The following is a 27,633-nucleotide window of genomic DNA, read 5'->3' as shown; positions in this document are numbered from 1 at the left end:
GCTTGCATGTTTATATGCCCATGTGACCCTCTTGTTGTCCTTATGCTCCTGAAACATTAATGGGATTGCTCATAAATTTGATTTGGTTGATTTAATATATTTTCTAAATAGCTATGATGTAATCACCTTGCAGGAAACATGGGCTGAGAAGGAGTAAGAGTGGCTGCGCTGGGGGAGTGGCTCGCCGCTTATGTTGCTGTGAAACTAAAATGCTGTATTTGGACATTGGCTTGGGAAGAAAATTGGGTCCAGGGGATTCTGATTAGAAACTGGAGCTCATAGCAAACCCTCATTGTGATAAATGTTTACATCACTCCTGGAACAAAGGAAAAAAGAGGGAGGTTGTCCCAACTAATGCAGATTTTGGGTGTCCTAGCTGGGGAACATCCGTGTGCTGATTACCTGATAACTGGGGATTTTAATTCAAACTTGCTTCAGGATACTTCCGAAGCTCTTAAAGGCCCTAATCTTTGTAACCGTCAGTTAGTTCCTAAACAGCTGAGACCTCGAAACTGCCCGTATAGTCCTTTGGGAGAGTACGTGGTAATGCATCTAAATAGTATGGGTTTAAAAATTCTGAATGGTAGTTCGCACGACAATGCTCCTCTGTGTTGGACGAGGTCGGATGGGCAAACTTATTCCTATTTGGACTATACCATCTATAATATGGAACTGTTTCCTTTCATTGAGAAGTTTTTCATTTCTACCTCGTGTGAGAGTGATCACCACCCCCAGATTGTAACCATAAAATCTAGTTTGCATTTCCATGCCACTGTGTGGGCTGTGGCTGGTGGTGTTTGTTCCGAGTCAGTAAAATGTATAAAATGGAACCATTCTATTAGTGGTATAGTAATGGCTGAGTGTGTGAACTTCCTCCATTCTGAAGGATTGGGTTGTGTGCCCCCAATTAAGTTATGAGATAAGCTCCCCTTTTTATGGTCAAGGTTTCATCAACTCACACAAAACTCTACCTCGCTCTTGCCCTTTGTTATTTCAAGGGAAGGAAAGCACGTAACAGAGTGGCTAGGACAATTAGGAAGAGCCCCGACTCTGAGGGTCTACTAATCAGGTTCAAGGAACTGTGGAAAGATTATAGGAAGGCTGTCTATAACGACCATCAGAGGCATTCTAATCTGCTTTGGGCCAGACTTATAAGTTCAACCAAGGATTCAAATGCAAGAAAATTTTGGCTCCTTATGAATAATTTAACAAATAATCAGAGGGGTTTTGATACTGTTAATATCTCGGAAGGCGACTGGACGGCCTATTTGTTCAGACACTTCTCAGTAACTGAGCCTGATGGGAATCAGTCGAGACTGGGGGCTTACTCCACCACAGCAGTTTCGGTCAAGCTTCTACCTCAGCCTGCTGTGTCCGTGCCCTCTCTCCCTGAAGGGAAGATATTTTCCCCGCCTTGTTTCATTCGTATAATTTCTAAGGCAAGCGGGATGGAGCTCCAGGTCCAAACGGTCTCCTACAGATGCTGTTCAAACAGGATACTTCCTTCTGGGCAGTTCATCTTGTGCATTTGTTTGAGTATTGCTTTTTGAATTCCTGAGTCCTGGAGTGGTGCCATACTTCATCTGCTACATAAAAGTGGTTCAAGGTCAGATCCAGCTAACTTCAGACTGAGAGCCTTGCTTGATAATGAGGCCAAGCTCTATGCTACTCAACTGTTGCAAGATCTTTGTGCCCGGGCAGAATTGAAGGGATTAATCCCCATTGTCCAAACAGGGTTTTCTGCTGCTTCGGGTACATCTACAAATCTATTAGCCCTATCTATTTTGATGGACAGGGCAATTTTATCTGGCTCTATGTTGCATTGCTGTTTTGTTGATTTTAAGGCAGCCTTTGATCGGATTCCCAGGAGCGCCCTGTGGGCTACATTACAAAACTGTGGAATTCCATCAGTGTTCTGGGGGCCATTATAGAACTACACACAGACACCTGGGTTCGTATTAAATTAGGAGATGGTCATTCCCTTTCCAGGAACATTTCCACCAGTCGTGGTGTGAAGCAGGGCTGCGTGCTTGCACCCCTGCTCTTTAATCTGTTTATTGCAGATTTGTCATTGGCTCTTGATGCGGTCAATTCTCACCCGCCCAAGAGCAGTGGTCCTAAGCTTAGCCTCTTGCTATATGCTGATGACTTTGCAATGTTTTGCTATACCAAGATTGGTCTTCAACGAGTGATTAGCCAACTTGCATTTTATACAGTCGCAAACCAATTGGAAGTTAATCTGCTCAAAACTAAAGTGGTCTCCTTTGCCAGGAAGAGGCACCTTGGAATCATCTGATATTATAACAGTAGTAAACCTGTTTCAGTCCAGTCTTATAAATATCTAGGTGTGCATCTTGATTCCAGGGGTAGTTTTGTTAGGCACAGGAAGGAGATTGTATTTAAAGCTGTAGCTCTGCAGGTGGCTTTTTCTAAATTATTTAAAGCCCTTAAGGGTCTGAATCTGCTCCCATTAATGGAAGTTAGGAGAGCAAAGATTATTCCCTCATTGTCTTATGGTCAGGAAATTCTGCTGGGTAAAGGCTCATGTCTGTTAAACAGACTGGTCAACAAGATTTACAAGACTTTTTTCATGTACTGCAACTTGCTTCTCCTGCACAGGTGCGATTGGAATTTAGGCTTTGAATCAGAAAATAGTAGGTGCTGGTGTCTTCTTGAAGCTTTGTCATAAGCTATGCCGGGCCCAGGTAGGTAGTTTGGAGTCAGTTCTGTGTCTGGAAATCAGTGTGTCTAAAGTGAAGGGGTCTCATTACCCCTTTCTGGCTGATTGTAAACGGCGATTTAAAGCTGAGGACCTCTGGGCCTGCAACCTCCACCATCCTCTTTTTAAACTGGGTGTTAAAAAGACTATACCGCTATGCTCGTATCACTCTGATCGATCTCTCCTTGCCAAATGTAAGCATGCCTGATCGGTAATTAACTCATTTCAGCCAGGTATTCCAGTCCAGCTATCTTTCCTGCTCATACGGCATCCATCTGAAAGAGGCATTTATGACGCTAAGTTTTGTGATTGGATTTTTCTAAAGCATTTACCCATATGGCGGTCAACTCCGGGGGGGGGGGTGATGTGTATGGATTGTGGCAGTTGGGAAGAAACCCTTGAACACGTGGTTTGCTTGTGTCTATCCCTGCTAAGGAGGCTAGATCTCTGCTTCGGAGCAAGTGGAATAAATTGAGGATCTACTCCTGTTGGCAGGCTATTATTATGTCTTTGGATCCTGTGAATTCAATGCTGAACGTTCTGTTGACCAAATTCATTAAAGCTGCTCTGGTCAAATTTATTAGGGGCACTGCAAGCAGGGGATAACAATGTTTGAAATTTACTTCCCATCTTGCGCCTTTGGCTTTGGATTAACTTCGTCCGGCTGCTGAGTTTTAACCTTGCACTATGGGTTTTGATGCCTATTGGTAGTTATTTTATGAACATTCAATGCACTTCAGCACTTTCCCCTCTTTATTATTCATTAGATGGGTTTCCGGCATGAGGAGGCCTGGTCATATCTCAATTGTAGTTCATGCAACACTACTCTGGGAATGTTTTTTATTGCTGTTATTGTATATAAATTATTGAGCAGTTTAGTTTGCATTTAATGTTTAATATTATTATTAGGTCGTATGTGCAGCTGGGGCTTTTTTTATCCTGTGTAAATGTATTATTAATTTGTTTCAGTTTTAATTGTATTGGGTTTTATTATCTGTGCAATAAACTATTCATTCAGACTCTCAAGTATGTTGTCCTGTCAATGTGGGCCTGTCCGTAGCATGGCTGTGACCTGTGGTTACCATATGCAGCTTAGGATCACCAGAGGTTGTAGATGTATGTGTGCAATGTTTGCTATTTGGTGTAGCTGTCACTTGCCCTTTTGTGTGATATGTTATATCGTGTTCCTGGTCAATGTAATGTTGATTGCTTATGTCACACAAAACACACTGCTCTAGTACCTGGTCAATGCAGGGGCAGAGCTGGTGGTTGTGATGGGTATCATATTAATAGTAATGTCCCCCCATCCAATGTCTGCCATATGCCATAGGTGGACAGGATGGTCAAGACAGGTTGTCATTCACTTGTTGGACTGACTTGCAGTTAACTAAGTCTTCTCTTGTGTGGGACTTGTGGACATGAATTTCTTTCTGTCTTTGGCATTCATGCAGGTCAATGCCCATCAGAAGAAAGGGATTTGACGTGCCATTGCAAAGAAGGTGCAGACCATGGGGGTCCACAGCCGGTGGAGCGCCCAATGTCATAGGACCTGAGACACTGGGCCTGGAAGATCACAGAAACCAGCTAGGACTGCCCTCCCAACGAGGACACGTACCCATTGGACCATGACCCTCCTAATGGCTGCATTTTAGCGGTGGCCTACACAGCCTTGGATGAGTGTTTAAAGGCAGCACAGCAGCAGCCATAAGGGGATTGAGTGTGGGACAGAATGCTAGCTCTAACAATGTGGAAAGTGTCATGTGTCAGAGATCTGTGCTCACATTGGTGTACAGGGGACATTTAATGACAACAGGTGTACACATTCATTTTGTTTTGAGTCATGGTACTCAACTATGGGGAACCCTCAGTCCTATAGCACAGAATGGAGCACATATGTCTGTGTTTTGGGTTCCAGCAATCTGCTTTTACTACCTTGGTGGGTGTTATTTCCCACCAACAGATCACTCCTTCTCAATGTCACAGTAGAAAGGTGTTGAGGTTCTTGCTTTCTGTCCTGTGCTATGTATCGGGGGTATGTCTATGTATGATTTTAAGTCAGGCAGGGGCAAGTCATCTCTAGTGTTTGTTGGTTTCTGATGTGTCAAAGCATTATGTGATAAAGTGGTGTCCATTAAACATGTCAAATTACATACCTAGCTAATATCTTCACACCTGCTGCAAGGTAATTCCCCTTGTTAAGTGAGGAATGTACATTGGCATGTGGGATGTCCCATCCAAGTTGAAAATATGCATGTTGGATACCAGTGTGCATATGCTACATTTCCCCTGGGACACATACATTGGTATCAGATGTAAGAATGTGATTGCCATGCTGATGTCCTGATAGCAGAAACTTGTCACATTTTTGGTCCATGGTATACTTTTGTAGGTAGGATCCATAGGCAATGGTTGTCCACTCACAGCTATGGCACAGAGAGTACATGTGTGTTCTGAAAACAACATTCATGCCTCACTGTTGGAATATATCATGTGTACCTGCTGTAGCTATGAAGGATGTGACACATGAGGACAGGGTGTTTGGGAACTTCATGTTAGAAAATAAATGTATTTGGTGCAGTTGTGGTAGTTCAGAAACACCTGTGTGTAGGCTGGTAAGTGGGACCTGCCTGTTGGCTTGCATCATGGTTGGTGTACCAGTTATGTTAGCATCAATTATACTTTGCCTCTACCAATCCTCCACAGACAGATGCCATGCTTGCCATGTCTGATGTGTGGGTAGTGATGTTGCTTCTCATTCTATGACAAATTGGTTTACTCATGTGAGTGTTTGCAAGGTCTGTTTCCCTCCTTCTTGCACAGTACAGTCGTTTATTTGATACATACACAAAATAGCAAACTTCTAAATGTATGTGAGGCATTGGTGTGATCTTACTTGGTCATTACATGACTAATATTGTTTTTCTTCTGGAGACATTTATCCTAGATATTTTGGACCTGAGTCCATTGTAATTTCTTGCTACATCACAATTGGTGCATGTGTATGTGTGTGAGACATGTGTAATACCTCCTTCACTAACATTTGCCAGGTGTGACATGTTGATATGTCGCATGATGATATGTGTCCATAGTGATATGGTTGAATCTATATCACTTGATGAAGGTATGGCTTATTTGTATCAGGGTTGCCTGCCTTTACTTGTCAACATATGTTATTGCCTGGTACATGACATCGGGATAAGGTACTTGTGTGGTAAGGATTGGGTCTGTGTATTTTGTAAGCTACCTTGTAATGGGAATCCATTGGTTGTTGACTGCTTGACTATGTTGTTCTGATTATGGCACATGTATTAGGTGGGATAGTCATTTAGTCATGGTATGGTCAGTGTGATTGGTCAACCTAATTCCTGCTAATTTAGTTTACTGTTAGCTTGCTTTGCTGGAGTGTTACAGTTGTAAAATAGAGGTACATGCATTGTATTGTGTTGTTACATGATGTTGGCACTTTGTTGGCGCTTCCTGCAGGCGGTCAGTTGACATGATGGTATGTGATTTCTTTCTGATTTGTGATAGAAGTGTTATCATGTGTATTTTATGACCCTACTTCACTATCTATTTTCAGCATCAGCACCATCAGGTGAAGGAGATGGGGCACAGCTGAGTGGGGAAGTTTCTGGCCACAAGGCCTCCAGTCACGACACTACAGATACCGAGGGACCCAGTGGTCCGGACGGCGAGGGGAGTGCCACAGGGGAGACCGGATCTCCACATCTTCATCTGAGTCCTCCTCCAGTGGCCACTCCCTAGAGGTGGTAAATCCATCGGGGACCACATCAGTACCATCTCTGCCACCACATCCCTTTCTATCACCTCCATCCATGTAGCTTCCCATCCAGTTGACCGTGCCTACTCATCCAAGAGGGTGGGTGTCTCCTTTGCTGCGGGCACCTCTGCCCCAGCCTCTGTTTTCCCTGCTGCTCTCAGTGAGGAAGCCATTTACCTCCTAAGAAGCATATCTGTAGGTCGGTCCACCATTGTGAATGCCATCCAGGGACTGTCAATGCAGGTCTAACAAAGCAATGCGTTCCTGGAGGGCATTCACAGTGCAGTGGTTGACCTACAGAGATCTTTTTAATCTCTGGCCTCCACAGTGACGGCAGCCAGTCACCCCTTGTCTAACATCCCCCATCCACCTTCCTTTTCCCAGTCCAAATCCCCCATTCCATGACCCACCCAAACCACACAAACAGACTGTCATGCATCCACCTCAACAGACAAGGGAAGCACCCACAAACATAAGCACCATGAGACACACCACCGGCATGCACACAAACAACATTCATCTGCATCACAAAAACAACACCTGGCACACCTGCGGACAACACACCAACATTTACTGATCTAGCCACCACACCTATCCTACCCACAGACACCACCCCAGCAGATCATCAGACATCCACTCCAGTCACCACACCCCCAGACCCCACAACCACTGACATGCCTACATGCAGCACATCCACCATACCTGCAGTCACCACCCAAATAGATAGCCAACCACTAACAAAGGCATCCCCCAGCACCTCCACCCCCTCAAGCCAAGACACATAAACCCCCTCACTCACCCACCCAACAGACACCCACCACACACAAGCACACTTCCCACAAACATGAACCCAAGACATCCACACCGAAATATCTGACAACCATTCCCTCACCCTCCACACCCAAAACCCCTTCTGATGACCGTTCCCTTGTGTCTAAAAAAGATTTCCTTTCTAACCTTGACCTTTTCTCTACCCGTCCCACCACTGGTGGAGTTGTTTCCCAAAGGAGCTGTTTCCCTCCCCAAGGCCATCCCTTCCACCTTCAAGGCCTCCCCTACTGCCAGGACCCATACCCCTCCCCCACCAAGAAGAGGTCCACCACTCCCAAGAAGGTTCCCCCTCTCTCAAACCAAAGCCAAAATCTACCCCACCCAAGCCCAAACCCCCATCCCCCACCACCCCCAATACTCCCTTAAGTACCTGCCTGCCCTCTTGATGCCCCTACCTTTGGAGGTTACATGGCAGTCAGAAGTCAAGTTTGGGCAGCATTTTGTGCCTTTGGTGCAAAAATTTTAACTTATGGCTGGCAAATGGCCTTGGACTTTCAATTATTTTGCCCTATCAATATTTTGAAGCCAACCATTTGTTGTGTTTTTGGTTACATCTTTGCCCTGCATTTCCTTTCCTAGGTTTGAGTTATTCCTGGCTAACGTTGGTTGTGTGCCAGTATTTTGTAATATGTGCTGCTTGCTGCTTCATGTAGTGTGTTGTGTGTACAATGGTGTTGTCCACTAGGGGTAGGGTGTGTGTTGTGTGATAGATATGTGTATGTAGCTGAAGTGTTAGTGTCATGGTAATGTGTTGTGTTTGTGGTGGAGATGTGCGATGTGGTCCTGTATGGTGCATGCCTTGTCCCATGATGTGGCTAATATGTACATGTGGCATATGTTGTGGATTAATTTTCAGTGCAGACATGGAGTGTGTTGAGTTGTGCAAGTGTGATTTGCTTTTGTGTGCATGTGACTATTTAGGTGTGTGCCCCAAAGCTGTCTTGGGTCTTGGATGGTGTTTGGAGTAGTGTATGCTTTGTAGCCTTGCCCTTCACCCATGCGTGACTGTGCGTTACATTTGTTGTTGGTATTGCTTGTTTGTGAGATTTGACTGGGCCTGTTTGTGTGGGCATGTTTTTGTGGGCCTTGTTCCACATGAGATGTGTCCGAGTACGGCCTCCTTCCATGTATGGTTTTGCTGCTTCCATTGCTGATGTGCTGGTGTTTGTTGTGATTTGTAGCTTTTGTGTTTTGACTGTTTGTGTCTGCGTGTGTTGTACATGGTATATTAGGTTTGATGTGCTGTGTGTGTGTGTGATGTGTGTGTCAATTGCTGGGATGTATGATGGTATATGTGTGTGTGCTCCAGTACACATGGATTTACATCTGTGTTGTATGTGTGTCCAGTCCCTGGCCGGTGTTGGGTGGGAGTGTGTGACATGTATTTGCTTATGTGCAGTTGTCGTGTTATGAGTTTGTATGTTGTGTGGAAATCTGTGAACCTGGGCCTGTGCTGTGTTGCCATTCATAAATGTGTGGTATTGATGTGTGGTATGTGTGTGTGTGCTGGGTGAAGTGTGCATGATGTGCATGTGTGAGTGTCCTTGATGTAGTATGTGAATGTGTGTGTCACTATACTGTTACGTGTGAGTGTCACCCTACGCATCTCCCTCCCTAAGGTATATTATGTGACTGTACAAATGTATACATTTTACATATGTAACTGTTGAGTATATGTAGTTATGGTTGTTGTCATCCTCGTTGTTGATGATTGCATTGTTTTTCAGCGAGCAGGAGCATAGGGATGATGTCTAGTTCTGGTTTCATGGGGACTCTGGACGTGTATGGCTCACTGGAGGTGAGTGTCTCCTTTTATACTGTTTGTTTCGGTCTGATGCTCCATGGTGGTCGAACCACAGCGGTCACATTGGCGGTGTGCAACCTCCTATTAGGTCGGATGAAAACTTGTTCTCCACTGGACTGTTTGTGCCTCCAGACAACCACCACAGTCTGTACTGCCTGGTGGTGCCAGCGGACTGCTAACGGTCGTCTGTGTGCATCACCGCCAAACTCATAATTTGGCAGTCCGTTTCGCCAGCCTGTTGGTGGTGGGACCACTAACATGGCAGTCACAGGAACACTAAACTCATAATAAGACCCAAAATGTATGTTTAAAAATCTGTATAAAATAGGTAACAATGTGACAGATGTAACAAACTAAAAAACAATGCATAGTTAAAAAGAACTATAAAAATATATAATAGTAAACAAAACTACTATATAACATATGTGAGAAAGTATATATTCTGACAGAAATGTTTGCATACAATATACTTGTGTAAAACATTCATATGTGAAGAAACTGCCACTGTGGCGGTCTCACCGCCGACGGGCAGGTGGTGAAGAACGCCACATTATGAGTGTGGCGGTTTGGCCTCTGCCAAACCATCTCATCCCCACTTGTACCGCCAGGGCGGTTGGACAGCCGGGCCAGAGATCAGCATCTCCGACCCCTCTGTCCACTGAAGACCACCGGCGGTATCATGAGTCGGCTCTCCGTTAGGGTTTCTGTGGCGGTAGCACCGCCACGAAAACCCTGGCGGAAAGGCTACTGGTAACAGGAAATTTCTTTCCTGTCACTGGTAGATGACTCCCCCAACCGTCCTGTGGAATTTCAATACCCCCCGTTCTATACCAGCACCCCCTCCCCTGATCCCTCTTCCATACCAGAGCCCCCCTTAAGCCCTCTCTTCCATAACAGCACTCCCTTCCCCCACCCCCTTCCAGACCAGCACCCCCTTCCCCATACACGCACACACACACACATGCACCCCGCATAGAATCATTCACCAACACTTACATACACACATTCACTCACACGTATACATAAACGCATTCACTCACACGCATACATATACGCGTTCACACAAACATTCCAAGACGCACTCACTTCAACAATCATACACGCATACACACACGTACACACTTACATTCACACTTCAGAGAACACCCACTCACACTTGCACACAAAACGTCCCCCATTCTCCCAACCCTCTCCCCTGTCGGACGATCAACTTACCTTTTCCGGTGAGGAGGTCGTCCGGCAGGAAACGGGAACAGGCGCTTCCACTGCCAGCAGAGCTCCGCATCAGGTCATCGCCAGGCTGTATTACAGGTTGTAACACGGATGGCGGAGTCCTTCTGGTGAGGCAGGGCCAGTGGTGGAACCGCCCCTGCGCCTCCAACCGCCAGCACGACTATTGGAGGATTTCTGCCCAAATTGTGGCAGAAATCCTTCAGTACTTGTAATATGGTGGTCAGAATACTGGTGGTCTTCTCGCGCCCGTGGCTTTGGGGGTCTTGACAAAAGACCGCCAAAGTCATAATGAGGGCCTATGAGCCTGAATACGACCTTGGAGGGTGGGGTACTCCATCACAAACGTGACGGATATCCTGCAGCCATTTTACAAGTTCCAGAGGATATAAACGTTTGTGCTGGAGTATCCATCTTCCAAGGTTGTAATCAGGCCTTTAGTGCCATCTGTTAAACAAAAGAGTAATATGTATATAATACAAATATGTGTTATGAGTAATTACACTACGTTTATAGTAAAAAAAAAAAAAAACTAAATACATGTAATTATATGTGAAAGTACAAAGATTCTCCAAAATATTTTGACAAATTTTTGTGTTCTAAAAAATGCATATACTAGAAAGTACGAAACAATGTGTGTAAGAAATATTATAACTTGTACAAATAAAATATATATCAAACTATCTATATGTACTTTTTATTCCTAGAAACAAACACTACACCTCAATCAACTACTGCCAATCTAATATTATAAAGATTTAGCTTTCTTAAACATGTACATGCATATTCCAACTATCCCAGGAACCAAAATGCAAATGTAATAAAATGCATGTAACACACTGCAATATAATGCAGTCAGCCTGTCGGGATCACTGATCCTGGTGGGGACAGCAGTAGGTTGGAGGGTCTGCCCGCCAACCTCGTAATATGGCGGTCAGACCACCACAGCTGCTGAGGTTCTACCACCACAGATGCCGCTGTCTGACCTCCAGCCTTGTAAGAAGGCCCTCAGATTTACTATTACCAATCCAATGTAAACCAATTTTGGGATCTATACCATTTTGGAGAAGGTGTTGGACACTAAAGGGTTCAGATTTTTTATTCCCCCTCCAACACAAAACCATTTTGAGGAAGTAGATGGACACTAAAAGACTTAGGCCTAGATTTAGGAGGGCCTAGTGTCATTCTAACGCCACCTTAGCGTCATTTTTTTTACACTAATGTGGCATTAAAAGGCCTAAAATGCCGCACCATATTTACAGAGTGGCACAAGGCATGCATTGCGCCACTTTGTAACCCTTTGCTCCACATTATGCTTGCGCCAGGGATAATGTATGCAAAGGGGGCATTTCCCCATTAGGGGGGCTGACAAAATGGTGCAAGGAAATCTAACAGATTTCCTTGCGCCATTTTTTTCGCCACTTTTAATGACTTCTGAGAGCAGGGCTTAAAAGGAGGCTTCCATTGGCTACAATGGGCCTCTGCGTAATGTTCAGGATTAGTGTCAGCATTTTTTACACTAATCTTGCAAAGCGCCAGACTGGCATAAAACATGTTGATGCTAGTCCCCTCACTACCACCATGGTGCACCGTATTTTAAATATGGCACACAAATGGTGGCATTAGTAGGGCACTAAGGGGTGCAAGAAAAGTGGTGTTGCACCAGTGCAGCGCCACCTTTCATAAATCTGCCCTTAAGGGCCTTATTATGACCTTGACAGAGGGGTTTCCTCCATCACAAATGTGAGGAATATCCCATCTGCTGTTGTATGATTCTGTTATGTTCTTTGGAGATGGTAATACAGCAGATGGGATATCCGTCACATTTGTGATGGAGGAAACCCCTCCATCAAGGTCATTATGAGGCCCCTAGATTTACTACTCTCACTCCAACCTAAACTGTTTTAGGGAAGGTGTTGGACACAAACGTTTTCAGATTTACCATACCCACTCTAATCTATGCCATTATGGGGAAGATGTTAGACACTAAAGGGATCATATTTACTATTCCCGCTCCAACCTAAGCTATTTTGATAAAGGTGTTGGACACTGAAATGGTCAGATTTATTATTCCCATTGCAGTCCAAATTAGGCCTGGCTGAAATTTCAGTTACACCGGCGTAAGCAGCATTTTGGTGATTTTCTTCCACTGTTTTAAAGCAAAGTTACCAAAACTTATTCAGGTTTACCTGTTTACACAGATATGAGTAGCTATGCATAATTTGACATGAAAATCCTACCCCATCAATGAACCTAACAAGCATGTGTGGGTTCTGGCTGCTGCTGTTCACATTTTTCCCATTTTGTTTTGCATTTAGCACAATTTTCATTTTGGACATTAGGGTGCATTTTGCGATTAGAGCAAATTACCTGAGGCACACCCATCCCTAGTCCAAATCAGTTGGGGAAGATATTGGATAACGAAGGTGTGATATTTACTATACTCACTCCATTATAAACATTTTTAAACAAGGGGTAACCACTAAAATACTTAACGCGTTGTGTGCCCTGGATGTAACAGTTACGTCCTGGTCAGTGGGTGCCCAGGACGTAACCATTATGTCGAAGTAGGGGCCCTCGGGGGAAATGCTAGGCCTTTCCTTTCCTTTGATGTCTTTCTCAGCATGCCCACTTGACACCAGGGAGGTTTTTTTTTGTTGTATTTTATGCATAAGGGGGCCCCTTGGGCAAGGGTCGCTCCCTGGGGAAAAAATTACTTTTTCGCCATTTCTGCCCCCCTTGGGGGCAGTTCAGCCTATTTTTATTAGGCCAATCTGCCCCCAAGGGGGGCAGAAACCACTAGACACCAGGGATAATTTTTTATATTATTGAAGGAGGGGAGCGGCCCCTCGGGTAAGGGCTGCTCCCCAGGGGCGCAACATATTTTCAGGCCTTTTCTGCCCCTCCGGGGGCAAATTGGCCTATTATAATTAGGCAGAAACCCCTAGACACAAGGGACATTTAATTTTTTTGTTTACTTTATTTTTTTATATATGGGGAGCGACCCCTTAGGCAAGGGTCGCTCCCCTGGGGGGAAATTTATTTTAAGCCATTTCTGCTCCCCTTGGGGGCAGATTGGTCTATTTTTCTTAGGCCGAAACCACTAGGCACCAGGGATTTTTTTTTGCACCAATTTCACGCAAAGGGAGTGACCCCTTAGGCAAGGGTCGCTGCCCTGGGGGGGGGATTTATTTTAGGCCATTTCTGCTCCCCTTGGGGGCAGATTAGCCTATTTCTATTAGGCTGATCCGCCCCCGTGGGGGCAGACCCACTTAGGCAACAGGGATTGGTGTGTGTGTATGTGGGTTTTGTTTGGGAGGGCAGCCCCTTGGGCAAGGGTCGCTCCCCATGGGGGCACATTACTGTTGGCCATGTCTGCCCCCCTTGGGGGCAGATCGGCCTATTTTTGGAAGGCCCATCTGCCCTCAAGTGGGGCAGAAAACCCACCAGGGATGATTTGTTTTCAAAATAAGAGGGTGGGGTATGCCATACCCCCACCCCAAATAAATGGGACCAAAGTTGTTCTGCCCACCAGTGTGCAGATGGGGCAATTACCTCTGATTCACACTCTGGGGGCAGAAAGTCTACTAGATGCCAGGGAATTTTAAAAAAAAATAGTGTGGTGGTGGCTACCAACCATTATGGGCATGGTTATGCCCCAAGCCAACTGAAGGGGGTAACAGTCTTTCAGCTCTCCCCCGCACACTAAAACATCTTATCCCGTGGCAAGCAAGAGGCCAGTTGATTATTTTGGGTTTTGGTTTTACATTTTGGCCACGAGAGCTTGGCTAACTCTCTAAATTGTCCGACTTGGAATGGTAAGGGCTGCACTTTTTGGACTTTGGGATGCTGCCATGTCGAAACATCCACAAGACCTAGGCCCTCATGATGAACTTGGCGGTAATTACTGCCGACCGCCGAGGCGACGGTGAACAGAACACCGCCAGTGGCGGTAGACTGCACACTGCCAAATAATGATACCAAAAAGTTAAACCTTCAAAAATCCTGCAACCTCCAGCCACCGCCAGGGCCTACGACGGCAGAAAGGCAGTACACCCCACCACTGCCATGAGACAAATTCTCTGCCCACCAAATAATGATGCACAAATCAGCATGGCGTATAGTGAATGCCGAATGACCATTGGTGGTACGGCCTGCCACAGCCAGCAATGGGACCCACCAACAACAAATGCACACATTGGCAAGTTTGAAACCCACACATCTGACACACATCCACAAAATTTTAAAACACTCACATACACACCCCACAATCCTTTGCATCGCCAATACCACAACAGATATTGACAACACAACATGCTTACACTGAGCCCAACATCACACAAGTCACACACACAAATACACCACCAAAACACATTCATACCCCAAGCACCATCACATGCCACAAACACATCCACACAACAGCACCCTCACCAATACACCCACAACACACACCATGGAACCCCCTAAGCACACCCGCTTCACAGACAGGGAGCTAAGGACCATGGTGGACAAAATACTCAGGGTCAAGCCACAACTATTCGGGGCACAGGTGCAGCAGACACCCGTGGCCAGGAAGATGGAGCTATGGCAGCGGATAGTCAACAAGGTCAACGCAGTGGGAAACCAACCACGCACAAGGGACAACATCCGAAAGAAATGGAATGACCTGCGCGGGAAGGTTCGTTCAATGGCATCCAGGTACAACATCGCCATACAGAAGACTGGTGGTGGTGCCCCACCTATTTCCCCCAAATACACCGACTGGGAGGAGAAGGTCCTGGCTATCCTGCACCAGGAGGCCCTAACCGGACTCACTGGAGGACTGGGCTCAGGTAAGTCAACTACAATACCTTAACAGTCACCACACCTATAATGCATGTATCACCCCACCCCTCTCACTACCACCAAGACCCCATTCCCTACCCAGTCCACAACACTCACATTCAAGTTCCCTGCATGCCCACAATCCCACAAACAGACTTTCATCCAGCCCCCTGTGACAGTCCCCTACCCCTGCATGGATTCCCAGTGGCACTACATCACCCACAATGCACCTCCACCCCCCCTCATAAAATGCAATTAAATGTAAACAAAGGGACCTTGCATGACACAACAGGGGAATATAACCATCAGAGCAGTGCAGCAATTACCGATAAAGGACCGGACACTCACCTGTCTATTCCCCTACACTCAGGCACCACCGCCCATGCCACCCGGGCGTAGATGTCAAGGAGTGCCAGCACTCCACCTGAAGACTGAGGCCCCACTAAGGAGAGTGCAGAGGGATGTCTGGAAATAGAGGGACTCCCTGGCCCATCACACAGTCCTGGATTCTCATCCTCCAGCAGCCCCACCCAGGATACCACTGACACCCCTACCACCCAGCCACCATCATCAACTCTGGCCAAACAACCCCACACCAGCGTCTCCCAGCAACGGACTGGCGGCCCACATGTACAGAGGCCAGAGTCTCCACCCTCCAACAGGCAGGATGATGAAGGGCCAACTGCAAGTGGAACTGGCAGTCCTGTGCAGGGGACACAGGCACAGGGGGTTAGTGCCAGTGGGAGGGCATCAGTGGCCCGGGGGGGGGGTGGCCAAAGGATGGATGCAGCAGCCCAGGAGGTGATTACTGAGGTCTTGGGAGCATACCACCATACACAGGACAGGATGGGCCAGATCCTGGCCACCCTGGAGCAGAATCAAAGGCTGCAGATAGCACACCACCAGGAGGCTATGGAGCAATGGAAACAGCTCAATGCCACTATGGCCTCCATTGCAGGGGTGCTGCAGCACCAGTATCACAGCCAGTCCAAGACTTCCACCCTCCTGCAAGCCCCGACCACTAGCCGGGACACTGCCCTGCCATCTACATCTGCAGCAGCTACTGGACTGGTGGTACTGCCAGAGGGCACACAGGAAACCAGCACCCAAACCCCTGCAGTCCAGCTGCACCTTCGCAAACGTGCCCTCAGACCCAGATATGCCACTGAAACACCAGCCAAGACCAAGCCCAGTTCCAGGAATTGATCCTGCCCTGAACTGTCTCCCTTGTGTGCCACTGAGCTACCTTATTGACATGCCACTGCCATCACCCCAACGTCCAATGGCCACATGGACCAACCCAGTGCTACCAACAGCTGAGCATATGTACCTGAGTGTGTATTTGCACCATGTGCCCACTGCCTTTCACTGTCCCAACACTTATGTATATTTTGCCATTCAATAAATACACCTATGCACTCAAATAGTATGTCTCTCGTCAATATGAGATATGAATTGTGAGTGTATGCATTAGCCAGTTAATATCGTAATCACACCTTTAATGTAGGAGGGCATCCAACAGACTGTAGTGTTGAAGTATGTCACACTGTACATAGTACTGGGTTTCCTGGCACATGCCACTTCAGTCATCATTTAGCATTGTCACTGACAATAGACACCACTGCACTTATTACATGAGTCAGACTGAAACTATGCGGTGATTACATCAGCATCATTGAACAGTACCTTAGAGTCACTGGAAGTATAGGTGGATTAGCTTGGTCCTGGAGTTGAGATCTTTCCCCTTTTCTTCTTCCTCACCATCACTCGCATCCCCTCTCTGAGGTTGCAGGGCTGGTTGGACAGCATCCTTCTCTTCCAGAAATGGGATAGCTTTCCTCTCAGCCAAGTTGTGAAGCATGCAGCAGGGCACCACTATCTTACACACCTTGTCAGGGACCTAGCACAGGGATCCCCCAGAGAGATGGAGGCAACAAAATCTAGCCTTCAGGAGACCTATAGTGCGCTCAATCACCCTTCTAGTACGTCCATGGGCCTCATTATAATTCCTCTCTGCATCTGTCATGGGACTCCTCACAGGTGTCAGGAGCCATTGCAAGTTGGGGTAGCCAGAATCACCTGCAAAAGTGGGCAAAAGAGGACTTTAACAAACAAACTTGCATACAGCCTGGCTGTCAGTAAGCACTGATCCAGTGTCATACACACTCATCTATGAGCCAACCTCTGTCCCTTTGTAGATGTTCCATCATGTGCGGCACACTGATGTTTCTCAGGACAAATGAATAATGTACCGATCCTGGGAACCTGGCATTGACATATGATATGAAATGATCAGCAGTACACACCAACTGTACATTCATAGAGTGATAGTTCTTCCGATACCTATGCACCTGTTCATTCACTCTTGGGGGTATGAGAGCTATGTGGGTTCCATCAATGACACCTATCACATGGGGGATATTAGTAAAGGCATAAAATCCAGATTTGATGGTGGGAAGTTCAGCCCTTTGGGGAAACTGGACATATGTTTGCAAGTGTTGAAAGTAGGCATCCAGGAATTTGGACAGGATGTGGCTGAATATTGGCTGTGAGACCCCTGCACCCATGCCCACTGTCACCTGAAATGAGCCCGTAGCCAAAAAATGGAGCACAGATAGCACTTGCACAGTTGAAGGGATGGCATGCTGATTTCGATTTGCCCGTTTCAGAACAGGATCCATTAATGCGCATAGGTCATGTATTCTAGATCTATTGAGTCTGTAGGTGATAATGATGTGACGTTCCTCCATAGTTTCCAGATCTACCTGAGGTCTGTGTACAGATGGGGCCCTCCCTTGCCACATGGGTCTGTACCTATTGGGGAGGAAAGAACACATTCTGAGTGCCAAATTACACTTGTATCTCATGATGTCACTGTATTTTTCAAAATGCGACACGTAGGTAACACACACAAACGGAAAGTATGAAGTACACTGTCAGGCAAATGTGTGCTGAGTTAACTCTGTCATAATGGCATCACAGTGTGGACACACTTCCAAAGATGGGTACATGTAAGGATTACAGAATGATGTCAGCATGCGACGAAGGGGAGAGAGATTGGGGCCCTGGATGAGGCCCCTGGCCAGGCTATGGAGACGTGTTGTTAGCAAAATGGCATCCTCCTGCCATCCAGGTATGATGGAGTGGAAGCGACTTCATTCCGCTGGCGTTAGTTGTCATGGCGGAAAGCGGTGTTCACCACCGTGCACCTGATCATTGGATTACATGGTTGTCAAAGGGGAAGCTGAGCCAAACATGATCGCCACCGGCGTTGACAGAGCACACTGCTGCGGTACCTATGCTATTTTGTCAAACCCTTGTCACTTGACTCCTGATTCCCGTGAAGGGTAGTACTCCACTGTGTGTGCTGCTGTGTCCTGACTCTGGTCCCTGAGATGGGTTACAGGGGAATGGGCCCCGGCCTTCACCATAGAGGAGCTGGATAAGCTGGTGGACGGGGTCTTACACCTGTATGCGAAGTTGTATGGGTGACAAAAAGGAGCAGGTGAGTTGGCATCTGTCATCCTTAGATGTGTGTGATTGTGGCGGATGCTTGTATGCATGTGGATTCGATGTGTGACTGCCCAGCCATAGATTGCCTGGCACGTTCTGCCTGTGAGTTAAAAACATGCCTGTCAACAATGGCCGTTCCAAATGGAAGGACATGCCATTTGTATTCGGTACACACATACTGACGTCTCTTTATATGGTCTGTGTGTCCCATGCAGGTCAGGTCCCATCAAAAGAAAGACCTGTGGCAAGCCATTGCCAAGGAGGTGAGGGCCCTGGGGGTCTACAACCGGAGGAGCACCCACTGCAGGAAGCAGTGGGAGGATCTGAGGCGCTGGGCCAGGATGACCAGAGAGGCCCAGCTGGGGAAGGCCTGCCAATGAGGAAGGGGTGCCCGTAGGACCCTGACCCCCCCTAATGGCCCGCATTCTGCCCGTGCCTATCCGGATCAGGAAGGGTGCTTGAAGGCAGCACAGCAGCCATAAGGGGATGAGTAGCAACACTGTTGTGATACCGCTTTGATAGATGTATTTGGGTGCTGTGGTATGTGTGCATTGTAGTGCCAGGCACTTTGACAGGTGTGTTCCTGCAGTTCTGCACCCTCCAAGTCCTTGGGATGGTGTAAGGGCTAGATTAGGCAGTCTCTATTGCCCTATGAGGGTTCCCCTTTTTGTCATCTGGTATTCATTGTGGCGTTATGGACCTTTAAGTGCATTGGCTGGGCATGATCTCTCATGGGTGTACTCCACACAGTGTATCAGGTTTGTGTTTCATGAGGGTTATGTGGTGTATTCTGGGGCATTGCCCACTAGTGTCAACACCAGAGCAGTACGCGCTCTATTGGCGAAAAAAATGCAAAAACCCAGCACTCTCAAAACAAAGTAATTTATGCATTGTGCTGATATGTTGTGGTTTAACCTTTTGCACTGCAGAGTTCAATCCTGAAAACTCATTTTTAATATGCTTACAAATACTGTTCCTTTGCAATGTATTGCTGCAGGTTTTCAGAGTGTGCTAGAGTGTGGCCCCTTTCCAGGGCCTTCCAGAGACTTTCCCTGCAACATGTCTGGGCGTGGTTCTGGGCTGGGCCAAGACTCTATAAAAGAGAGCCAGCCCAACTCCCAGTGCTCACTATTCAGAGGTCCCGGTGCAGAGCAGCAGCTTCTTCCTGAGCTCCTGTTCTGGCGGCCTATTTGGATTTTACAGTCTTCTGCCCTTCATCCTTCATTGGTGATCATTGTTCCAGGAGGTAAGACTGTGGTTGGACTGTCCCAACACCGTTATTGAGAATTTTCATATTCTTGGTTTAATTCTTAAATGAGTAACAGATTACTTTCGCGCTACCATTTCTTGACATTTATATGATAGTTTACAAATAGTGAAGACGCGCGATTGGTTTCATAAAGGTTTGACTTTGTTATTCATTGCGTGCTACCATTTCTTGACATTGGCATGGTTGCTTAAGAATCGGCAAGACGCGCAATTCGTTTTATGGTGTTTAAACATTGTTGTCCATTGCGCGCTACTATTTCTTGACATTTACATGATGTTTTACGAATTGACAAGACTCGTTTCATGAGGATTTAACTTTGTTGTTCATTGCGCGCTACCATTTGGTGACATTTACATGGTGGCTGAATCCATATCGTGTTATTCATGGTACACAATCCTTTTATGGTGTTTACTATATATATATATATATATATATATACATATATATATATATATATATATATATATCTGCAATATGCGCAATTTGTGTTGAAACATTTTAAGAGTACACAGAAGGCCAGAGTTTCTAGATGCAATATTGTATGGTTCTAGTATACATTCTCAAAACAGGATTTATATGACTGGTTTAAAATTTAGCCAGAATGTTTTTCTGATTCTCATGTAAAGGAAAGTACTTGAATAAGAAAGTTTTAATTTAATTCATCTTGATTCCCCTACAGGTATCCGGCCATCTTGAAACTTAATAATTTTTATACTTAACTCTTAGATTGTTCATGTTTTTAGAGTGACTAGGCTTAGAATCATAGTCTAGTATTGATTTCAGGAGATATAATTTTCATATTGTGTGTTCTAACCTTTTTCTTACTACAGGTCTCCTTCCCAGCTGTTCTCTTCCTAATCCCCTCTTCCCCTCTTGAACTCTTTCAGTCTCTGTGATTTATCTATTAGAGTCTTGGAGCTGTTCAGTGGTGGACGTGTTGGGAATGTGCACAGACCCCGAGGATCTGGTGACTCTGACAGAATAGTGAGCCCACAAATTATTATCCTCCTGGCTTGTCTATGTTCTCAGCATGGCCACGCTAAATGAGTTAGTCAAGGCTATCACCCAGGCATGTTTTTAACTCACAGGCAGAGGTGGTATTATCCAAATAATTGACAACTAGCTTAGCAGAGAGAGTGAGTCAGTTGCAAGATAAGGTAGAGAAGAAGAAACAAAGTCCCACAGGAGTGTCTTGGCCAGGTACTTCTTCTCAGGCTTCTGGAAGTAGTCCGATTTCCCTAAATGTTCCTTCTGCAATTCCTTTAGCTCCCTCAGAACGTTTCTCAGGTGACCCTTTGAAAGCGCAATCTTTCCTGGTTCAAGTGGGACTACACTTCACCTGCAGACCAAATACTTTCCCCGAAGCCCAGTCCAAAGTAGCTTTCTTGTTAACATATCTGTCTGGGGATGCAGCTACTTGGGCAATTCCTCTTGTGCGTAAAAATAGTCCCTTGTTGTACAACTGGAGAAATTTTGTTCGTGAATTTGAGAGTGTTTTTGATCGTAGAACTGTAACACAGTCAGCAGATCGTGAATTATTAGATTTACGCCAAGGGAATCAAGACCTAGTGTCATATTTAGCAAACTTTAACCGGCTGGTTGCCGAGACATCATGGCCTGAAGAAAAACAAGCGGTCTTGTTTTACCAGGGACTCAAAGAGGAACTAAAAGATATCTTAGCGCAAATCGATCCACAACCTACAGACTGTCAAGAATCAATAAATCTTGTCTTGAGACATCATCATCGTTTAGCAGAACGTAAAGGAACGTGCAAAAAGATTGAAAAATATTAATGGTGCGTTCATGATAACAGAGACTCAAGAACTCCAAAAGAAAGAACGCCGGAACCGATGGAAATTGAAACCATCAGAAGACCTTTGACCAAAGATGAAAAGGACCTACGCAGAAAAAATGGATAATGTCTTTATTGTGGGCGAAAAGGTCATTTTGCCAAAGATTGTCCAATCAAACCAAAGAACAAGCAAGTTCAGAAGGTTGCAGCCAATGCACCAGCCGAGTTGGAAAACTACAACACCCAAGATGTAGAGAAGGGTTGCTCTTGGGTGTCACCATGGACCCTTCACAATCTAGACATCTTAAACTGGAAATAAGAGTTCAGGTCAAGAAAAAGATCTATTTCAAAAAAGCTCTCGTCGATTCTGGGGCTACTGGGAACTTTGTTGATGTCCAATTGGTTTGTGCATGGGGGATCCCATGTATTGAAAAGAAGACCCCAGAAATCATCCAGGCATTCAATGGAAAACTCTTGACTGGAGGTCCGGTAACTCTTCAGACTATCCCCTTGTCCATGATTTGTGAAGATAAGAATCAAAGAAAGAAACATAAAGAGAAAATCATCCTTGACATGATCCATGCTCCCCAATATGGGATTATCCTCGGCTTGCCATGGTTAACTCCTCACAATCCGGAGATCAATTGTGCAGAACGAAAATCGTGTTCTCATCTGCGCTATGTAACAAGCAATGTCTCCAAAAGATTCAAGTACCAAAAGTTTGCAACTCTTATATAGCTACTGCTGTGGAGAAAGAAATTCAGCTGCCCAAACAGTATTCATCTGCAAAGATGTATTTGATGAGAAAGGAGCAGAGACTCTACCTCCTCATAGATCTTATGACTGTCAACTTGATCTAGCCCCAGGTGCGATACTTCCCAACTGTCGTGTATATGCCCTGTCAGAACATGAAAATCAACATTTAGGAAAATACCTAGATCAATTATTGGAGAATGGCTTCATTCGCCCCTCTAAGGGGGTCATTCTGACCCTGGCGGTCACCGACCGCCAGGGCCAACAACCGCGGAAGCACCACCAACAGGCTGGCGGTGCTTCCTGGGCCATTCTGACCGCGCGGTAAAGCCGCGGTCAGAAAAGGGGAACCGGCGGTTTCCCGCTGGTTTACCCCTGGCCCAGGGAATCCTCCATAGCGCCGCCATGGGGATTCCGACCCCCTTCCCGCCATCCTGTTCCTGGCTGTTTTTACCGCCAGGGACAGGATGGCGGGAACGGGTGTCGTGGGGCCCCTGGGGGCCCCTGTACTACCCATGCCACTGGCATGGGCAGTGCAGGGGCCCCCTAACAGGGCCCCATAATGATTTTCAGTGTCTGCCTCGCAGACACTGAAAATCGCGGCGGGTGCCACTGCACCCGTCGCACCCCAGCAACTCCGCCGGCTCCATTCGGAGCCGGCTTCATCGTTGCTGGGTCTTTCCCGCTGGGCCGGCGGGCGGCCTTTTGGCGGTCGCCCGCCGGCCCAGCGGGAAAGCCAGAATGACCGCCGGTGCGGTCATTCGGCGGTTCCCGCCAGGCGGGCGGCTACCGCCGCCCGCCGCGGTTGGAATGACCGCCTAAGTCTCCTGCAGCGTCGCCTTTGTTTTTTGTTGCAAAAGCTAATGGAGAACTTCGAACTTGCATCGACTATAGGGTTTTTAACAAAGTCACCATCAAGAATAAATATACTTTGCCCCTATTTACGGTCTTATTGGAACAAGTAAAGAGAGCAAAAATCTACATGAAGCTTGACCTTCGAGGTGCTTATCATTTGGTCAGAATGAGAGAGGGCGACGAATGGAAAACAGCGTTCAAGACAAGATATGGCCTTTTTGAATACACCATCATGCCTTTCGGTCTGTGTAATGCTCCAGCAGCATTTCAATTTTTCTTGAATGACGTTCTTAGAGAGTACCTCGACATATTTGCCATAGTCCACATCGATGACATTCTGATCTACTCAGACAATGAAAACGAACATGTCCAACATATCAAGAAAATTCTTGCAGCCCTTCGAAAACACCATTTATATTGCAAACTAACCAAGTGTGAGTTTCATGTTACCACAGTTGAGTTTTTAGGGGTTATTCTTACCCCTCAAGGTATGGTGATGGCAGAAAAGAAAGTAAAATCTATATCTGATTGGCCCACCCCAAAGACTGTTCGTGATGTACAATGTTTCCTGGGGTTTGCAAATTTTTACCGGAGGTTCATAAATCATTTCTCCCAGACACTGGCTCCAATCACTAAGCTACTAAGAAAGAAAGAAAAGTTTGTATGGTCCCCAGAAGCTGATCAAGCCTTCTCGACTTTGAAGGAAGCTTTCTCCACTGCCCCAGTCTTGACTCATCCTGATGCGAATCAACCTTTCATAGTGGAAGCTGATGCTTCAGATGTTGCAATAGGAGCCGTCTTATCACAATGAAATAAAGACACTGGTCAACTTCATCCTGTAGCTTATATGTCTCGGAAGTTGAACGAAGCCGAACAGAACTATGTTATTGTTGAAAAAGAGCTTCTGGCGATTTGTGACGCCTTTAAAAAATGGAGACATCATTTGTTGGGTGCTAAATACACTGTCACAGTATATACTGATCATTGTAATCTTCAATTCATGAGTTCCGCCAGACTTTTGACCCCTCGGCAATTACGCTGGATGATTTTTTTTGCCGAATTTGATTTTGTAGTAACCTTCCGGCCTGGTAAAGATAATCGCCAGGCTGACGCCTTGTCCCGTCAAGAGTCTACCAGGTTGCCTGCATTTCAAGCCTCCAGAGCTATCATTGCTCCTGACAAGGTTTTATGTATCTTAAAAACTGAAGATTTCTTTGAAGAAATTCGCAACTCTTTCACTGTTGAAAAATGGCAAACATGGGCCCAAGCAGATCCCAAAAGGTCAATCAAGCAAGGTTTACCCTTTTATGATGCTCGTTTGTTCATACCCACTACCAAACTTCGCAAGATTTTTTTTCATTGGTTGCATGTTATACCTACGGCAGGTCACCCGGGTACTCCTAAAACTCTTGAACTGATCCAACGCTATTTTTGGTGGCCTACCCTAACAAAAGATGTTAAAGCAATGGTAAACAACTGTGAAGTTTGTGCTCGCATTAGAACAAGTTATTCAAAACCAAAAGGGTTGTTACATCTACTTCCAACCCCAAGTCGTCCATGGGAGCATATTTCTTTAGACTTTATTACCGGTCTGCCAGTGGTTCAACAGCATTCAGTAATTCTGGTGGTAGTAGATAGTCTCACGAAATATGGATATTTCATCGCCTGTAAAAACTTGCCCACTTCTAGTGAATTGGCAGCTATTTTACTGAACAGAGTGGTTTGTTACCATGGACTGCCAAAGGTTATCCTCTCCATTCGGGGTTACAATTTTCCTCCAGTTTCTGGAAGACATGGTGTAAAACACTCCAAGTGACATCTACGCTATCTACTAGTCACCATCCTCAAACAGATGGTCAAACGGAGAGACTAAATCAGACTTTGAAACAATACCTACGTGCCTACGCTGAAAAGGCACTTCATTCTTGGCTATCTATGCTCTGGTTAGCTGAGTTAGCTTGCAATAACTCATTCCACACTTCTATTGGTGTTACACCCTTTTTTGGTTTATTTGGCTATCATCCTGACACCTTGCCCATCACAATTCTTCAAGAAAGTTCTCTTACTCCAGCTGTGTCAGAAACCATTCAGCATTTACATCAAACCCAGAAACTGATTCAACAGCATTTAGAAAAAGCCAAACAAAAATATAAAAGGCATTATGACAAGAAACATTGTGAGGGACCGCAATCTCAACCAGGTGACAAAGTGTGGCTCTCCACAAAACATATAGACTTCAAGAAGAAACACATGTTTAACCCTAAATTCATAGGTCCTTATACTGTCCTTCAGCAAATCAATCCGGTGACCTATAAACTACAATCGCCCAGATCCTTTCGGATTCATCCAGTGTTCCACACTTCCCTCTTGAAAAAGGCACTCCAAAAGGTCCACCCTCATACTGCTCCTGTTCTAGTACAAGGGGAAGAAGAATACAAAGTCAAGAAAGTGTTGGATTCTAAACTGAGAGGGCGTAATCTATGGTACTTAATCTCATGGAAAGGTAATGGTCTTAAAAGGAATTCACCGGTTTCCGCATCTGATGTTCATGCTCCAGTACTTGTGAGACGCTTTCATCGTCTTAATCCAAGCAAACCAGGCCCTAGAGCGCATGTGGGAGAGGGGAGTACTGTCAACACCAGAGCAGTACGCGCTCTATTGGCGACAAAAATGCAAAAACCCAGCACTCTCAAAACAAAGTAATTTATGCATTGTGCTGATATGTTGTGGTTTAACCTTTTGCATTGCAGAGTTCAATCCTGAAAATTTATTTTTAATATGCTTACAAATACTGTTCCTTTGCAATGTATTGCTGCAGGTTTTCAGAGTGTGTTAGGGTGTGGCTCCTTTCCAGGGCCGTCCAGAGACTTTTCCTGCAACATGCCTGGGCGTGCTTCTAGGCTGGGCCAAGACTCTATAAAAGAGAGCCAGCCCAGCTCCCAGTGCTTCCAGTCTTCTGCCCTTCATCCTTCATTGGTGATCATTGTTCCAGGCGGTAAGACGGTGGTTGGACTGTCCCAATACCTTTATTGAGAATTTTCATATTCTTGGTTTAATCCTTAAATGAGTAACAGATTACTTGCGCGCTACCATTTCTTGACATTTATATGGTAGTTTACAAATAGTCAAGATGCGCGATTGGTTTCATAAAGGTTTGACTTTGTTATTCATTGCGTGCTACCATTTCTTGACATTGTCATGGTTGCTTAAGAATCGGCAAGACGCGCAATTCGTTTTATGGTGTTTAAACATTGTTGTCCATTGCGCGCTACTATTTCTTGACATTTACATGATGTTTTACGAATTGACAAGACTCGTTTCATGAGGATTTAACTTTGTTGTTCATTGCGCGCTACCATTTGGTGACATTTACATGGTGGCTTAAGAATCGGCAAAGACGCGCGATTCGATTAATGATGATTTGACCTTGATATTCATTGCGTGTTACCATTTCTTGGTATTTTACATGGTGACACTCGAATCGGCAAGACACACGATTCTCTCCTCGAGTTTATTTCATGTTGTTTATTGTATGCCACTATTCTAAGATATTTATTATGTAATATTCGAGTTGACAAGTTATGTGATTTGTTTCCTGAATCCATATCGTGTTATTCATGGTGCACAATCCTTTTATGATGTTTACTATATATATATATATATACATATATATATATACAATATGCGCAATTTGTGTTGAAACATTTTAAGAGTACACAGAAGGCCAGAGTTTCTAGATGCAATATTGTATGGTCCTAGTATACATTCTCAAAACAGGATTTATATGACTGGTTTAAAATTTAGTCAGAATGTTTTTCTGATTCTCATGTAAAGGAAAGTACTAGAATAAGAAAGTTTTCATTGAATTCATCTTGATTCCCCTACAGGTATCCGGCCATCTTGAAACTTAAACATTAATCATAGTCTAGTATTGATTTCAGGAGATATAATTTTCATATCGTGTGTTCTAACCTTTTTCTTATTACAGGTCTCCTTCCCAGCTGTTCCCTTCCTAATCCCCTCTTCCCCTCTTGAACTCTCTCAGTCTCTGAGATTTATCTATCCGAGTCTTGGAGCTGTTCAGTGGTGGACGTGTTGGGAACGTGCACAGACCCGGAGGATCTGGTGACTCTGACAACTAGCCAATGGCACATTCATTCTGTATGTTGTCTGTGCTGAGAGTATGTGCGTGACCTGGATGGGAGTGTGTATGAGCCAAAATGTACATATATTCAGGATTTGACGTAGTTCTCCCTTGTTT

The sequence above is a fragment of the Pleurodeles waltl genome, chromosome 8 (genome assembly GCF_031143425.1).
Source record: "Pleurodeles waltl isolate 20211129_DDA chromosome 8, aPleWal1.hap1.20221129, whole genome shotgun sequence".
In the NCBI taxonomy this organism is placed as follows: Eukaryota; Metazoa; Chordata; class Amphibia; order Caudata; family Salamandridae; genus Pleurodeles; species Pleurodeles waltl.
The sequence above is the reverse complement of the archived record's forward strand: the minus strand, read 5'-3'. Positions refer to the sequence as shown.